The sequence below is a fragment of the Prionailurus bengalensis genome, chromosome X (genome assembly GCF_016509475.1).
Source record: "Prionailurus bengalensis isolate Pbe53 chromosome X, Fcat_Pben_1.1_paternal_pri, whole genome shotgun sequence".
In the NCBI taxonomy this organism is placed as follows: domain Eukaryota; kingdom Metazoa; phylum Chordata; class Mammalia; order Carnivora; family Felidae; genus Prionailurus; species Prionailurus bengalensis.
This window is the reverse complement of record NC_057361.1, coordinates 81,388,171-81,405,636: the sequence shown is the minus strand read 5'-3', so window position 1 is coordinate 81,405,636 and position 17,466 is coordinate 81,388,171. Positions and strand designations below refer to the sequence as shown.

General features: G+C 37.1%; 2 pseudogenes; both read left to right on the top strand.

The window, feature by feature from the left end:
- Positions 1 to 1,194: 1,194 nt before the first annotated feature.
- On the top strand, positions 1,195 to 2,059 carry LOC122476806 (annotated as a pseudogene).
- Positions 2,060 to 2,142: 83 nt separating this feature from the next.
- Positions 2,143 to 11,750, top strand: LOC122477102 (annotated as a pseudogene).
- Positions 11,751 to 17,466: the final 5,716 nt, after the last annotated feature.

Here is a 17,466-nt window from a genome sequence, read left to right as displayed (position 1 = left end):
CCGGAGCAGCACTTCTTAGGCTTTAATATAAATCACCTGAGGATCTTGTTAATGTGCAGATTTTGATTCCTTGCAGCTGACTGGGGTGGGACCTGTGAGCTTGCATTTCTAGTAACCTCCCAAATGATGTCTGTGTTGCTAGTCTGGGGACCAAACATTGAGTAGCAATGATTTGAAAATGCCTTCCCCCTCAATTCATTGACATTTGCAGACTCCAGACTCCTAAATGATTTTGCACAACTAAGGATTCTTCACTTAGTAAAGCTGATAGAAAAGCTCAAATTTAAAGTACCTTATAAAGATTTCCTTCCATTAGAATTGTTGAGGAATATTTGTACTAATGTTATCTAATCCATGCCATTTAAAACACTTTTTTTGATGAATATTGTTCTTTCTGGTTGGACTCAGAGTGTAATGTAGTCTACTAACTGATGAATGGATAAGGAAGATGTGGTATATACATACAATGGAATACTATTCAGTGATCAAAAAGAATGAAAACTTTGCCATTTGCAACAGCATGGAACTAGAGTGTATTATGCTAAGTGAAATAAGTCAGTCAGAGAAAGATATATGATTTCACTCATATGTGGAATTTGAGAAACTTACAGATGAACAGGGAAAGGGAACGAAAAATAAGATAAAAACAGAGAAGGAGGCAAACCTTAAGAGACTCTTAAATACAGAGAGCAAACTGAAGGTTGATGGGGGGTGGGTTAAATGGGTGACGGGCATTAAGGAGGGCACTTTTCGGGATGAGCACTGGGTGTCATATGTAAGAGATGAATTACTGGGTTCTACTTCTGAAGCCAAGACTACACTGTATGTTAACTAACTTGAGAATAAATAAATAAATAAATAAATAATAAATAAATGTAATTGTAAGCCCTTACTCTCCAAATAGATACTTATTTATTGATTGAACATCCTTTCTGTCTAAATTCCATGCCTATTTCCTCCTTAATAATTACAAGCCTATGTTTCTCAGGTTAATAACTCACACAAGGGACAAACTCTAGTCACTGCTATTCTCAAAATGATTATTGTTATATAAATAAATCTGGCTGTAACAACATAAGTTGTGCCTTTTCTGGGTGCTTATTATTTTTATTTCATTTTCCTCATCCTTTGAGTAGGCTGAGCTGTACAAGTTTAATATTGATTCCTATAGAGTCATCTTTCTCATCTCGCAAGATGGTGGGTGAAAAAGTTGAGAAGCTGGATACTAAGGAGAAGAAACCTGAAGCCAAGAAGGCTGGTGCTGGTGGCAATGTTAAGAAGAGTAGCCTCAAAGCTAAAATGCCAAAGAAGGGGAAACCCCAGTGTAACAGAATCCCTGTCCTAGTCAGTGGAATTGGCAGATATTCCCCATTGGCTATGTATTCCAGAAAGGCCATTCAGCAGTGAAATCCAGGGTTGAAAAGAAGAAGAAAGAGAAAATTTTTGCTACTGTCACAAAGCCAGTTGGTTATGACAAGAATGGTGGGACCAGAGTGGTTAAACTTTGCAAAATGCCTAAGCATTATTCTGCTGAAGATGTGCCTCAAAAACTGTTGAGCCATGGCAAAAAGAAAAAACCTTTCAGTCAGCATGTAAGATGGGTGGATGCTGAGATTTAGCACTCAGCACTCCTGGGACCATTTTGATCATCCTCACTGGGCAACACATAGGCAAGAGGGTGGTTTTCCTGATGCAAATGAGCAATGGCTTGCTACTTGTGACTGGCCCTCTGGCCCTCAAATGAGTTCCTCTACATAGAAAACACCAGAAATGTATCATTGACACTTCGGCCAAAATTGCTATCAACAGTGTGAAAATCTCAAAACACCTCATTTCTGCTTACTTCAAGATGAAGAAGCTGTGGAAACCCAGACAGCAGGAAGGTGAGATCTTCAACACAGAGAAATAGAAATAGATTACAGAGCAGCACAAGGTTGATCAGAAAGCTGTGGACTCGTAAATTCTGCCAAAAATCAAAGCTGTTCTCCCTCTTCGGGGCTGCCTCTGCTCTGTGTTTTCTCTTACAAAAGGAGTTTATCTTCACAAATTGATGTTCTAAATTTCTTACAAAGAACCTAATTAAAAAATTGATCCATTAAAAAATATTTATTCCTATCATTGTGAATGTCAGAATTGGTAGGAATGGTCTCCATGAGGAAGATGAAAGTGATGGTAAATTGTTGCATATATTAATTGGCTTCCAATTAATTACACAATACCACCTGGCCACATTTCAGCTGTGCTGAGAAAGGCCTGAGTGCATAATTATAGCCTTATCAAGAAAGATGCCAGCCTTTAGGGTAAGATCACAATTCCTCACCTCATCCCCCAAATATATTTATGGGATATATTTGGCCTAACAATGACATATTCACACAGTCTGGAATCTGGAAGCAAAGAGACCCACCATTTGAACCCTTGCCTTTTCTCTTCTCTCAGTGTTTAGGACACCCATCTGTTGAGATTCTTAGTATGACTTTATGAGGTCTTCGTCCACCTAAGTTTAGCCACTGGAAATAGCAAGATCTGTTCAGCAGCCTTTGACCACCTGGAGGTCCACTTTCATGTGTAGCTGAAGGAAGAGGTTATCTATATACATATATATATAGATATATATTTTATAGATATTTATTTTAAAATAAAATAACACATAGGAATAAATGAAGGAGTTTTGCTTTTGCATTTAAATAAAATTTTCTTTTAATGGCTAGGGCAATTGTTATGCTTTCTTTTCTACCTAAAGGGTGTAGACTGCCATAATCACTAGCACAGCAACCTAAAAATACAACAGTTTTCTGTGAAGAAGGACTGAACTCTTCACATGAAGCTTCCTAGAGTGTCTTAGTGTGCATTCTCTATAAGCTCAAGCCTAGAGGAATTCAAAACAAGGGCCTTCTGATTCCTGGCTATTTTTCAAATACAATTTCAGTTGATTTGAGTGAAGATTCCAAGTGAATGTTAACCTTCCTTCCTTTCTCTCTGTCTTCCTTCCTTTTTTAAAAATTATAAAAGAGCTTCTTTATTTAAAAAAATTCAAATATTACATAAGTGAAGTTTCATAATTCCCCCCTTTTTTTGATTATTACAATAAGTTTGGTTAATATCCATCACCTCACATATACATTTTTTATTGTGATGAGAACTTTTAGGATGTACTCTTAGCAACTTTCAAATATACAGTACAGTATTAACTATAGTCACAATACTGTACAATGACACTCCAAAAACTTATAACTGGAAGTTTATACCTTTTGACCCCCTTCATCCATTTTGCTCACCCCTAACCTCCACTTCTGGAAACCACCAATCTGTTCTCTGTTTAATCGCACTCTTCAGAGGTAACAATTGTTAACAGATTGGTATAAATTCAGAATTTTAATATGCATATGTAAACATATACAGTTAGATATATAAATTATTTTGGTTTATATAAATTGGATGGTATTTTATATACTTTTCTATGTTTTCTAATTTATCAACATATTATGAATAGTTTCCAACATAAATACATATAGAATTCCCTCACTCATGATTCCATAGTATCCCATTTTCAATCTATTTAACCATTCCCCTATTAACAGAAATCTCATTTATTTCAGTTTTTTCTATATGCATTATGCTACAACAAATGTGTTGTATGACACAAGGTTCTTTTTGGTAACATAAATTATTAGAAATGGAAATCCTGGGTCAAAATGTCTACATATTTAAATGTTGGTAGATTGTCAAATTTCTTTTTACAAAAGCTGTACCAATTTAAACTCTACCAATGTCTAAGAGGGCCTGTTTCCTATAACCCTTACCAATACAGGGTATTTAAATCCTGTAATTTTTTGCCAGTTTGAAAATTTTTTTTCCAGTTCAGTGTTGTTTTAATGTGTATTTCATTCACAGTTGGTGAGGCAGAGCATCTTTCCATATGTTTGATGGCCATTTATGTTCTTTCTCTTGCAGGACCTATTTTCATCAGAAATTGCAGAAGGAAAACAATCCAGCTTTTGTGATAGAGCTCTGGTAATGAAAAAGGTGTGTCTCCTATACTTACTCTGAAAAAGCAAAAGATACTTCTTTTCATTAGAAGTACAAATATGCTTTTTTAAATGATAAAGACTAAAAGGAAAGTAAAATGTGTCACTCTGTGAAAGATACACAGATAGGCTTCATAGTGTATTTCAGAGACACTAAAACAATTGAATAGAGGAAAACAGAGAAATGGATTGCTGAGGAAGCTGGCAGTGTACTTCTAGCCATCTATCCACTTGTTCATTATTTGAAAACCATTCAATAAATATTTTTGAGCACTTATAATATGCTAATCACTGGGTATCTAGTGGTGAGCAAAGATCCTAGTTTCTGAAGTAAGATTGACTGGTTTTGAATTTTGGCTCCATCTCTTACACTGTGATCTTGTGCGAGTTGCTTAATGTCCTTGTGCTACAGTTACCTCATCCGTAGAATGGGTATAAAAATAGTATGTACTGCATAGGGATGTTGACAGGATTAAATGAGATTAATGCAAGTAAAGTTCTATGCACAGAGTAAGCTCCTAACAAGAGTTATATTTACAATTCTTGACAAATGGATTTTTACTTCCTACCCAAAATCAACTATAGAGAGAGAAGCCAGAGGGAAACATAGATTCCAGGAAAAATATCAACAACTATGGCAATACCACTGTGAGAAGTCCCTGGAGAAACTGAAAACTGCCTCGAACTGATGTGTGTAGAAGTTAGATGGTTGTAGCTTGGTGCAAGGGATGATCAGAGGTATTGGTGATGGGATAGGGCAGAACAAAACTTCTAGAGTTCTGTTCCTTATGATCCCTCGTATATCCTTAGTATAATTTCCGCCTACCTCATTCACTGAAGAAATCAGCTGCAATAGACCAAACTGCCTGTATCAGCAGGCTCATGAGTAGATAGGCAATGCAAAAGTCTTACTGGAGTGACTTGATGGACATAAGGATGGACTAACCAGTTGCCCTCTGACATTCATTCCTCCACCTCTCCCCCTCCAAACTCTTTGATCTGATGGTTTGCAACTCAAGGCAACTAACAAGAAGAGTTGCCTCATAAGGTGCCACGATGCAGGAGTAACAGTAGTTCTGTGGTATCTGGGACTCTTCACTAGGACTGAACTAGAGCCTGGTCCTTGATCCTTGACCCTTTTTTGATATACATTTATGAGATGCAGTAGCTGATACCCCCAGGAAATAAGAATAAGCATACTTAAACCTCTGAGAAGGATGGATAACTACTATAGAAAAGGACAACAAATTGAAAATATATACCATTCAATTCAGAATTACTGGAATAGATGGGCTAATAATTTAAAATATACAAGGTAAATATATTTAAAGATTTAAGGTAATAAATTAGTAATATGAAATAAAATAATTTTAAAGGATCAAATGGAAAATATTAGCCATAAAACATATATTTATGTACATATTTACCATTTCTGACACTCTTCATTCCTTTGTGTAGACCTCAATTTTCATTTCATAACATTTTACTTCAGCCTGAAAACAATCCCTTGTCATTTCTTTTTAAATATATTTTTATTATGGAATAGATTTAGATTTATAAAAAATTGCAAAGATGGTACAGAGAGTTTACATATACTTTGCATTCTGTTTCCCCTACTGTTAATATCTTATATTAGTATGGTACATTTCTCACAACTAATGAACCAATATTGATACATTATTGTTAACTAAAATCCATACTTTTTTTGATTTCCTTAGTTTTTAATCTCGTTTCTTTTTTCATTTCTAGAAACACATCCAAGATACCACATTACACTTATTTATCATGTCTCTTTAGGCTCTTCTTGGCTGTGATGGTTACTCAGACTTTCTTTGTTCTTGATGACCTTGACAATTTTGAGGAATACTGGTCGGGTATTTTGTGGATTGTCCTCCATTTGGGTCTGTAGGATGTTTTATTCATGATTAGACTGGGTTATGTGCTCTTGGGAGGAAGACACAAAGTTCACTTCTCATCATATCCTATCATGTGTACATGCTATCAGCATGATTTATCACTGATTATATTAACCTTGATATTTGTCGGAAGCAGTGTTTGTTAGATTTCTCCACTCTAAAGTTACTCTTTCTCCTCTTTTTCCATACTGTTCTCTTTGGAATGGAGTTATTTTGTGCAACCCACATTTGAGGAGTGGAACTTAGGCTCTACCTCCTCAAGTGGAGACAATACCTAATTTATTTGGAATTATTATATATAGGAGGTTTATTATGGGTATATTATCCTCTATTTGTTTACTAAATCTTTTATTTATACCAATATGGACTTATGGATATTTGTTTTATAATTTGGGTTATAATCTAATACTAATTTATTTTCTTTTTCACATAATTCCAACTTTGGCCACTGGGAGCTCTTTCAGTTGATTGCTGTATCTCTTTGACATGACCCCATCATTTTTTCTTTTTTAACACTTCCTTAGTTTCTGGTATTACAAGATGCTCCAGGCTCATCTTGTCTACTCCCATCTGCAGCCTTAGAGTCTGCCATTTCTACAAAGAGCCCTTGTTTCTTTTATTGCAGAATGATATTAGAAACCAAGATCTGGGCACTGGGTCTAATATTTCCTTTTGTGCAGGTTTGCTGGTGACAAATTCTCTCAGCTTTCATTTGCCTAGCAAAGTATTCCTTTGGTCTTTATTTTTGAAGTTTCTCCCCCCTTGGATATAGAATTCTTTTCCAGGTTATATTCTTTCTGACAAGAAGTCAGTATTCATTCTTATCTTTATTCCCTTATATATATAAGGTATTCTTTTTCTTCCTCTGACTGCATTTAGGATTTTCCTGTATCAGTTTTCAGCATATTGATTATGATGTGCCTATACATGTTTTTCTTTGACTTTATACTGCTTAGTCTTGTGGAATTTTTTGGATCTGTGAATTCACAGTTATCATCAAATTGGAAAGCTTTCAGCCATTATTTCTTCAAGCATTTTCTCTGAACCTTCCATTCTGGGACTCCAATTGCTTATAGGCTACACTATTTGATATTGACCCACATGCCACTGAGGCTGTGCTCATCTTTTCTTACATTTTTCTCCTTCTATTTACAAAAAAATTTTTTAATAGAGAAAGAGAAAGGAGAAAGAGGGAGGAGACATAGTGCAAGCAGGGGAGGGGAAGAAAGAGAGGAAGACACAGAATCCAAAGCAGGCTCCAGGCTCTGAGCTGTGAACACAGAACACGACATGGGGCTTGAATGCATGGACTGTGAGATCATGATCTGAGCCAAAGTCAGACACTTAACTGACTGAGCTACCCAGGCGCCCCTCATTTTTTTCTTTTTCTTGGGCTTCAATTTGGATAGTTTCCACTGCTATGTCCTCAAATTTACTCATTTTCCACAGCGTCTAATTTGCTGTCAATCATACCCAGTGAAATTTCCATTTCAAATATTATATAGCCACCTCTAATACTTTCATTTGGTTCTTTCTTATACTTTCCATTTCTTTCCTAATTACTTCAATATTTTACTTTAACCTTTGACCCTTCTTTAACTTTTAACCTTAATATTTTAAGAGTGATTCTAAATTTTTGCTAATTCCATCCTCTCTGTCATTTCTGTGTCTTTTTATGTTGTCTGATATTTCTCCGGGTTATAGGTCATATTTTCCTGCTTCTTCACTTGTTTAGTAGTTTTTTTAATTGGTTGCTGGATATTGTGAAAGTTTTATTGTTGAGAGCCTGGATTTTACTTTTACTTTAGAGAATGTTGAATTTTGTTTTGGGAAGCGAAGTCAGTTTCATATCAGCTTCAAATTTTCAAGTATTGTTGATAAGTTTTGTTATGGTAGGCCTAGGATAGCCTTTATCGAAGGGCTAGATTATCCCACACTAAAGTGTCATCATCCTGGGGTCTCTACTTAAATTTCTTGATTCTCAACATTTGTCTGCTATGGCTGGCTGGAAATCAATCATTTCCTAGCCGTGTATGAGCTCTAGGAATTGTTCATTCCCCAGCAGTTGTTCTTTGCCCATTCTCATTGGAATTTTGCTTTATGCATGCAGAGCTCAGTACGTATCAAAGATTCAAGGGTGTTGCTAAGCCAATTTGTAGAGTTCTTTCTTTGCATAGCTCTCTCCTCTCCACTTCTCTGTTCCACTAATTGTAGCTGCCTCAGCCTCCCTGAATTCTGATCTCTGACTCTTCAAATCAGCAAGATCACTATGTTGTGCTTGGACTTTCCATCCCTATGCTGTTGTCCAGAAATTGCCTGTAGGCAGCAAGGTGAGACAATCATAGAGATTATCTCATTTTTTCCCCTTCTTTCAAAAATTGCAGTCTTGCACTGCCTGTTGTCTATTGTCTGAAAACAATTGTCTCCTATATTTTGTTCAGTTTTCTAGTCATTTATGGTAAGAAGACAAGACCGTGCCAGTTTCTCTGTCATGAATGTAAGTGGAAATTCTATTCATAAAAAATATAATAATTGAAATTAAAAAAAATGACTGACGGAGTTAATACCAGTATAAATTTAGCTGAGGAACAAATTAGTGAGTTAAATATAAAATTGAAGAACTTTCCCAGAAGATAGCAGGAAAAGGTAAAAAGATAGAAAATATAAAAGAAAAGCTATAGGATATGGAAGATGGAAGTAAAATTCCAACATCAAATAAAAGCAGTCCAAGAAATAGAGAAAATAAAAAATAGGGAGAAGTAACTACCTTAAGAAATAAGGGACAAATTATGGAAAGGGCTCAAATGTCCATCAACTGATGAATGGATAAAGAAGATGTGGTTTATATATACAATGGAACACTACTTGGTAATGAGAAAGAATGAAATCTTGCCATTTTCAACAATGTGGATGGAACTGGAGGATATTTTGCTAAGTGAAATAAGTCAAAGAAAGATATCATATGTTTTCATTCATATGTGGAATTTGAGAAACTTAACAAAAGAGCATGGGTAATGGAAGGGGAAAAATAGTTTCAAACAGAGAGGGAGGCAAACTGTAAGATACTCTTAAATACAGAGAACAAACTGAGGATTGATGGGGCCCAGGGTGGGGAGGGGAAATGGGTGATGGCATTGAGGAGGGCACTTGTTGGGACGAGCACTGGGTGTTGTATGTAAACGATGAATCATGGGAATCTACTCCTGAAGCCCAGAGAACACTGTATACACTGTATGTTAGTTAACTTGACAATAAATTATATTAAAAAAAGAAATAATGGAGATAAATGTTTTGGAATTGAAAAATAATGAGAGACTTCATGTAGTAAAGAGTCATAGAGAATCAAACAGGAGAGAAAAGGAAAACTTATACTAGATACTCTATAATAAACATTAAGAGAATCAAAGAGAAAATTCTAAAAGTGTCCTGAAAGAACAAATGGTGCACCTACAAAGGAACAAGAATCAGGTTGATCTCAGACTTCTCAATAGCAGCATTAGATGTAAGAAGAAAATAAATTATCATTGGGGAGATTAATAGGTGAGCGTCACAGAGAAAAAGGCTGGGAGAGAGGAGAAACCAGAGGAAGAACTGAATTAATTGGTAATTGATCAAAAGCTTCCACAGCTATAGTTTAATGGTACAAAAGGTCTTGTGCATGTCTTCAAGAAGAGAAAATTAGTCATGATTTTTCCCCACTGGATCATCTTTCTTCTCTGGAGTTAAAAGGAATAATTTCATCTTGCATTTGCATTACATTTTATACAGTTAAAATTATGTTAATATTCATTACCACATTTAAACTTTTTTGGAACAGAAAGCTCAAATGTTACTGTGTTCAAGTAGTGTTGTTTGCCTTATTGTATAGACCAGAAAGTTGAGACCCATTAAATTATGCCATGAATTGCTCACAGAGCCAAACCTAGACCCCTACATTTCTAACTCCCACATTTATGCTGTTTCTTCAGCATAATGAAGGAGCATGAAAACTCTGGAGAGCCGGGTGGATTGTGAACTGATTTGTCCAATGGACCTTGCTTGGAAAGGCCTTTTGGCTGGGAGTGGGCATTCTTAGATGAAAAGGTAATTGTGTCACTCATGAGAAGGCTGTATTTGGCTTATATAACATGATTGTCCTAAGCTCTGAGATATGATCAGATAATGAAAAAAACATCTCTTTTCCCACTTGGAGTTCTTATTAGTCATTTATGTGGATAAGGTTTTATTGGGATACTTATTGTAAATGTGACATACATGAAGAGTGGTTGCAATTGCATTTTTAGAGCATAAATGTATGATAATGAATTTCATGGCAACTCATACAAATCTCCTTGTCTTAAAAGCTACCAGCAGGAGAGACATAACTCTGTCAGAGAAATGACAGAAAGAAACCTCTCTTCTAATTTTTTCGTCTTAAATATGAAATGTCTCTTTCCCACGGAGCCCATAAAGGCTTTCATGTTATCAGCTATACATGAACATTCTTTTTACCAACTACCCTAAGGTTCTAAAAGTCCCAGTGAAGGAACAAAAAAGAGCATAATAATTCTCAGAAACTGGCTGATCACTACAATCTCAACACCTCCTAATTAGAGGGAAATGGAATCATGAATGCAGCAGTGTGTCTAGACCTAAGACTTGTCTCCTCTTTGGTAGAGTTATGAGCTTCAGAAAACCTGTTCCATCAGTGTAGAATGTGTTCTCCTGATTTTGTAACTATGCTTTCATTTGTGTCTCCATTTGAAAGATGTACTCTGTGAGAATCTGGAAACCCCTGTCTCCCCACTAGACACACATGCACATACACTCCCTCTCATGCTATGAAAGCACAGCCCTTGCACAGACCATTGAAAATTAAAATAGAAATAAGGATGGATGGAGTCTGAATTGTATGTTAGGACATTTCGGAGCCCTATGTATCAAATTATAAACAAAGCAAATAAAGAACCTGATCTGATAGTGAAGTCCAAAATGGGAGTTCCAGAGTGCCCTTCCAAAGATTATGAGCCACTCAACTTGCCTCTAGAAGTAAGGACCCCAGAAGAACCCTACTCAGAAGAATGCTCTATGGAACTCTACCCAATCTCATTCAGAGAATAAATGCTCTGGAGCATCCTAGAAGATGCCAAAGAAGATGATGCCAATTGACTGTGAGATGGTGGGCACAGGACCCCAGGGGCATATAAGTTCTTTGGCCTGATGTAGCACTGTCAACTACCACGGAGATGTGCTTTATGATGAGTACATCCTTCCCCCCTGCCACATCGTGGACTACCAGACAAGATAGAGTGGCATCTGGAAGCAGTGCATGATGAATGATACACCCTTTAAGATTACTCAGAACCAGATCTTGAAGATACTCACAGGGAAGATAATGGTGGGGCATCCCATTCACAATTTCAAAGCCCTTTAGTACTTCCACACCACATCCCTCACCTGCAACACCTCCCATATCCTCCCAGCCATCAAACGGAAGGTTGACTGCCTGGAGAATGCTACCATGTCTCTGAAGCATCTCACCAAGAAGCTTCTGAAATGGGACATCCAGATTGGGAAAAGTGGACATTCTTCTGTGGAAGACGCTCAAGTCACCATGAAGTTGTATGAGTTGGCTGAAGTCGGGTGGGAACAGCCTGCCCCAGAATCCCCGAAAAGACTAGTGGCAATGGGGACGCTGGTGATGTGGGAAGGCAGAAGCAGCACTGCTCCCAGGAGAAACAGGGCCTTCGACCAGTGGACAGCTCTACCAGCTCCACCTCTTTGCAACTCAAGTTGTGAGGGAGAGAGAGCTTCCACCCAGACTTAATATCGATTGAAATTTCACCTCAAGTGTTGTGTTCTGTGTCTGGTTAAATATCCCGTGGAAGGTGGAAGGCTCCATGTCAGAATGAGCCCTATACTGTTTATATCTTAAATGGCGCTAACTACAGGTCCCAGGGTGCTTTGCTCCAGTTGGGCCTTTTGACTTTCAAGTGGCAGGGCATACCGAGAAATGTAGTTTCTCAAACTATCTTATCACTAGAGTGGCCACATGTCCCATTTTATGCCTTTTGTTCTCAAGTAATTAGTACCCTTTCTCTCTCAAAAGTATCCTGGTTGGATGATCACACCCTGTTTCACAGACTCTGCTTTTGGCTCGGTCTCCACCTAATCCGTGTTGGGATATTGCCTATTCTTCCCACCTTGATTTCCAGAGGAGCCATACCCTGATGAAGTTCAGTTCTCCTTCAGGTTACAAGGCAGTAGAGATAAGAGAGCATGACTTGGAAATCAATTTTTCTGAATTAGGAAAGCAGTCTCTTTCCTAAAGTAATACAGGATTTATTAAATTTACATCCTACTTGGTAGGTTAAAAAAGAATTTAAAGTGTTTTCATGGTTTTTAGTCTTTTACTTTGCCAAACCAAACCTTTAAAAACTCAAAGTATTCCATTGATAAATTTTTATAATGGAAAAAAATAAAATAAAAATAAAATAAAATGGAGCTACAAATGTAAAAGGTAATTAAAATGGGCCAAAGAAAATGAGCCATGTGCACAGGTGAGTCTGAAAATCTTTTAGGAATAGCTAATATTTATGTTAATACCCTTTGTAATTTTAAGTTTTGAATTTCATCCTGCTTTACACTTGAGGCAGTGTTTTTTATTCCAATAAGGATCCTTTGGGTATATAGTTTATTACTGGATTCAAAAGAAAATGTAAAACTCTTGTGGAGTCTGGTCTAGCACCAGCTGAATTTTGTATCTTCCTTTTTAGGCCCCAGTGTTGCTTACTTGAGTTCCAGGCTAGATTGCCTTTGGTAAAACAGTGTAGTTGACCAAGTTACTTTTTGGACACCCTCTCCCCCTCCGCTACCCCCCAGCTTCCTTACTCTGGATTTTCTCTTTGTGTTATCTGCCCTCCTCCTCTTCCCCACCTCTTCTCCTCCTTCCCTGCTTCCAGTACTGCCTGTTCTCTTTCTTCCTTCCTATTAAAATCTGCTCTGATGAGTCACTCTAATATTAATCATTTATGACTTTGTATGGATTTAAATCAACTTTCTTCCCCCTCACAGAGAGCATTTTTTTAAGCTTATCTCCAATTATGGAATTAAATACTGTCTCTTATAAATAGATTTCAGGCACCCAGCTTGTGGGGAAGGTAGATTTTTGGCCACCAGACCTTAGGCATCTCAGAAATTTATGGATGATTGTACCACCCCAAATACTTAACAGTGGCTGGTACACCTAGTAGTAATTCAATGAGAATTTGCTAATTGGATAAATGGTTATCTACTCCTCCTACCAATAAGGTTTTGGCTGTTAGGCCTTTTTTTTGGCTTTTCAATGTGTCCAGATTGATATTGTGGGGCTTGGGCACATTGTGGATCCTGATATTACACTGGAGTTTGATAATGAAGAAGGTTGCAATATTTGAGAAGATTGAATCTTGAAGGATAATTCAATGAGCAGTGACAGGACAGCATCACAAAGTTAAACAGACATATATGAATCTTCCAGAATTGAAAACTGTCGAAATTGCTGCAAGATTAGATCATATTAGTCATTTGCTATAAACCTGCTCCAGCTGTACCTTCAAAGAAGAGTTTATTTCCTGACTGTCAGTCAACTGTGGCCTGATTAGAGGGAGCAGGATCTGAGGAGGTCAGAGTCTGGGTTCTGGAGTCATTTCTGATGAGTTTTTCTTTTGCCTAAAACACACCAGGGAAAGTAAATGCAGGTGGGGAAGAGATTTACATTTTTCCTCTGTATTGCTCACATGAAACTTATATTTCCATTTAAAATCTTTTCAGAGAAAGCTCTTGGAAAAATTGACCCCTGAAGCAAGCACTATTTAGAGTTTGGGACGTGGCTTTCTGGCAAGGTGTAGGTTTGAATGTGATTAGCAGACAAGCCCTGGGCTGGGCCTCTTGGCTTCTGCTAGCTGGCGTTCATCCATACACCACCCAACCTTCGCTGTTTCCCCTGCTGCTAGAAATGTCCCTGCTACCATTAAGACATTCTCCAATACATTCTCAAGCCCTCCTTAACTGTCATCTTAGAGTGGTCCACCATCTATGCACATAAATCAATCATTGTAATTTTCCCTAAGACATCCTGTGAAGAGGAAGTGGTGGTTGACCTGGATGAGAATATTTCTGCTCTAATCACCAAGCCTATCTTATTGATGTAAGGGCAATTTCTACCAGGTTTGGGGGAGGAAAGGAGAATAAAAATAAAGGTACTTTGCTCTTCCCTTGACAGGGGTAATTGCCTCAACTGCTAGGCAACTTTTCATTCATGACCTCTTACACTCCCATTCCTAAGAAACCCTTGAGTTGCTCTCTATTTTAGCCTCATATTTTCAATAGGTTAAGGTTACAACTGTTAATAAGCTTGGGCTTTTGCTTCAGGGCTGTCAAACTAGCCCCTTTCAAGTCTGCAAAATTTGTTTAGCAATTAAAAAGGTATGAAATCTCATATATTCATGTAAGTAGCTCTTCCTTTCATGTTTTTGCCTGGATATAACTGGAGATGCTTTTTAACCACAAGTTTATCATTAGGTAGAAAATGTAATTATTGAGGGGAAGGGCAAGATGCTCTTAGTGACTTGTCTAAAGAGTCTCTTTAACTAATTACAGCTTCTCTCAAATTAGAGCAAGAATTGTAATGATTCTGAACAATATTGGGGCAGTACAATAACATCAGGAAAAATTTAAAAATAACATCAATGCCCTAATAAGTAGTTTCTGCTGTGAAAGCTTATATAAGCACTTTATTCAAGTCTTATTTGGAAATATAAAAGTCATTGCATTCTAGGCTCAGTAAGGCAAAATGATAATGGTGAACAATCTTAAAGATCTTTCAGTAAGAAGAAGGCTTACTGGAATGTCTAAGAATCTTGCAGCATCATTTGAAATAAAATATCATTTATTTATTATTTGTTTTTATTTTTTTTAACGTTTATTTATTTTTGAGACAGAGAGAGACACAGCATGAACGGGGGAGGGTCAGAGAGAGAGGGAGACACAGAATCGGAAGCAGGCTCCAGGCTCTGAGCCATCAGCCCAGAGCCCGACGCGGGGCTCGAACTCTCGGACCGCGAGATCATGACCTGAGCCCAAGTCGGACGCTCAACTGACTGAGCCACCCAGGCGCCCCTAAATAAAATTTCATGTAATGTAGTTCAAAATCTCATTCCAGTGAGCTCCAAACAAGTGTCCAAGTGACTAATACAATTTTCTTTAACCAATACCTTTAATTAACCAATTTCTTAAATTATATTTTTGCAGGAAGAGGTGTATCAAAAGATCATCATGTTCTACTCTTTTAAAAAATGGCCATTTCCAGTATATTGTGAGTTCACTATGGGTTAAACACAATCTCTTAAGCCTTTTACAGCTACATCACTAATCTTGGCTGATGCCATAGATGGTGGAAAGATGACTCCCAGACCCAGTAATATCTTCAATCTTCAAATATTAAATTTTGTTCACTAATGTAACTTATTATACTGTACTCACTAAGGCACGAAATTGGACTCAGGGGATTTCTAGCCATAGATTTTGAAAAATAATAAGGTGTCATGTTACCCCCAATGTACCCAAACAAAAAACAGCCACAATATTTTATTCTCAGACCCAGTGAAAAAAAGATTGGGAATGATGGTGTGTCATTGTATTAACAGCAGCCAAAATGACTGCCAATGATTTGGAAATGGTTTTGTTTTATAGTAAATTTGTGGTACTAGAAATTGATCTGGGGTGTTCGTTGTTATTCACTATGTGCATCTACACAGACCAGTGGGTGACCTTAACATGGTAAGTGCTTAAAAATTTATTTTTGTCTAAATAGAAGAATGAATGTGTATGCTATATATATATTTAAGATATTAAACCTATTTTTGTTGCCAGTTGCTCCTGATAATCTGTTGCCTTTTTGTCTTGTACTCCTACTCATTGAATCAATTGAATTTACTGCTCCAGGTAAGATATAACCTGGAACAAATGTATCATTGCTCATTTCTGAGTTTCAAACTGTAATTTCTTTAGTTCATTGTGAGACAATAGTTTGAAAATCCACGCTTTGATGAGTTACATACCAAGAGAAAAATGTGGTGGTGTGAAAATAGTAGGTCACCATCAGCTATTATGTAGAGAGGATGGGGGATACTAACCTAAGGGAAGTTTCTGCCACTCAGAAAACCAAAACCATTTTTGGTGCTCAGAGGAGTTTGGAAATATATTTGGGGAGGAATGTGCTTACACTTCAGGTACTCATCTGACACTCTGGGCCACAAAAAGGGCTAGTATTGCTTTTCCTGTTTATAGCTCTTGAAAGGGGTCAATCACATGGTGCCGTGTATCAACACAGAGTAGCCATTGAGTAGAAGTGGGCACCATAACATAATAAAGCAAAGAGAGGTCTTGGGATAGTGTACCTGGTCCTGAAGGACTATAAAAGAGATCTTAAGTTGTCATGTGCCCTGGTGGGGAATGTAAAAGTATAGAAGGGATAGGTGGCTAGAAGAAGACTGGGGTTACAATAAGAAGATGCTGAGTGCAGGAACCTTACCATCAGAAAAATGGCAAGGTTCATGGTCATTAGCAGTGACTCCCAACATGAATCCTCAAAATCCAGGTGGCCGTAAGACACTATGCGGTGGTCATTTCTGCAAAACTCACAACGATCAGGGATAGTTAGAGGCAAACTCAGCAGAAGTCAGAAAGGAACCAGAGACCAACAAGCAATACAGAGGATCCTTCTCCAGTGCAATGAGGTTATATAAACTTTCTTCTGCACCCCAATGCAATCTTGAGGAAGGGGAAGAGATTTTAAGAAAATAGAGGCAGCCTTAATAACTTTGAACTTTAAATTGAATGAATATTAATCTGACAGATACTGGGAGAATTAAGGTTCCAAAACAAGATGAAGTCAGATATAGAACATTAAATTGATTTTTTTGGAATTGAGTCATTGTGTAAATTTTTACTTCCTCTAACAAATGCATTCTCCAATTCATTACAGACTAAGGCAAGACTCATTTACCTTTCCAACTCAGCACTAAGTTTTCCTTCTTATTTTTTTGCAAGTCTTCCTTCATATCTATTTTTTCCACCTCTATTGAGGTATAATTAGCAAATAAAAAATATATATACATTTAAGGTATACAATGCAATGATTTGATATATGTATACATTGTGAAATGATTACCACAATCAAGCTAATTAACACATCCATCACCTCACATAATTACTTGTTTATGTGAAACACTTAAGATCTACTTTTTTAGCAAATTTCAAATACAATACAATATTATTAACCATGCTGTGTATATGCAGTCACCATGCTGTATATTAGATCTACAGAACTTATTAACTTTGTAACTGAAATTTTGTGCCTTTTCACCAACATCTCCCATTTACCACACCTCCCAGTCTTTGGCAACCACCATTTTTCTGTGAGCAACCACCATTTTTCTGTACTTCTGTGAGCTCAAAAGTCTAATTTTTAATATATTTATTCTAAGAAAAGTATAAAAGGG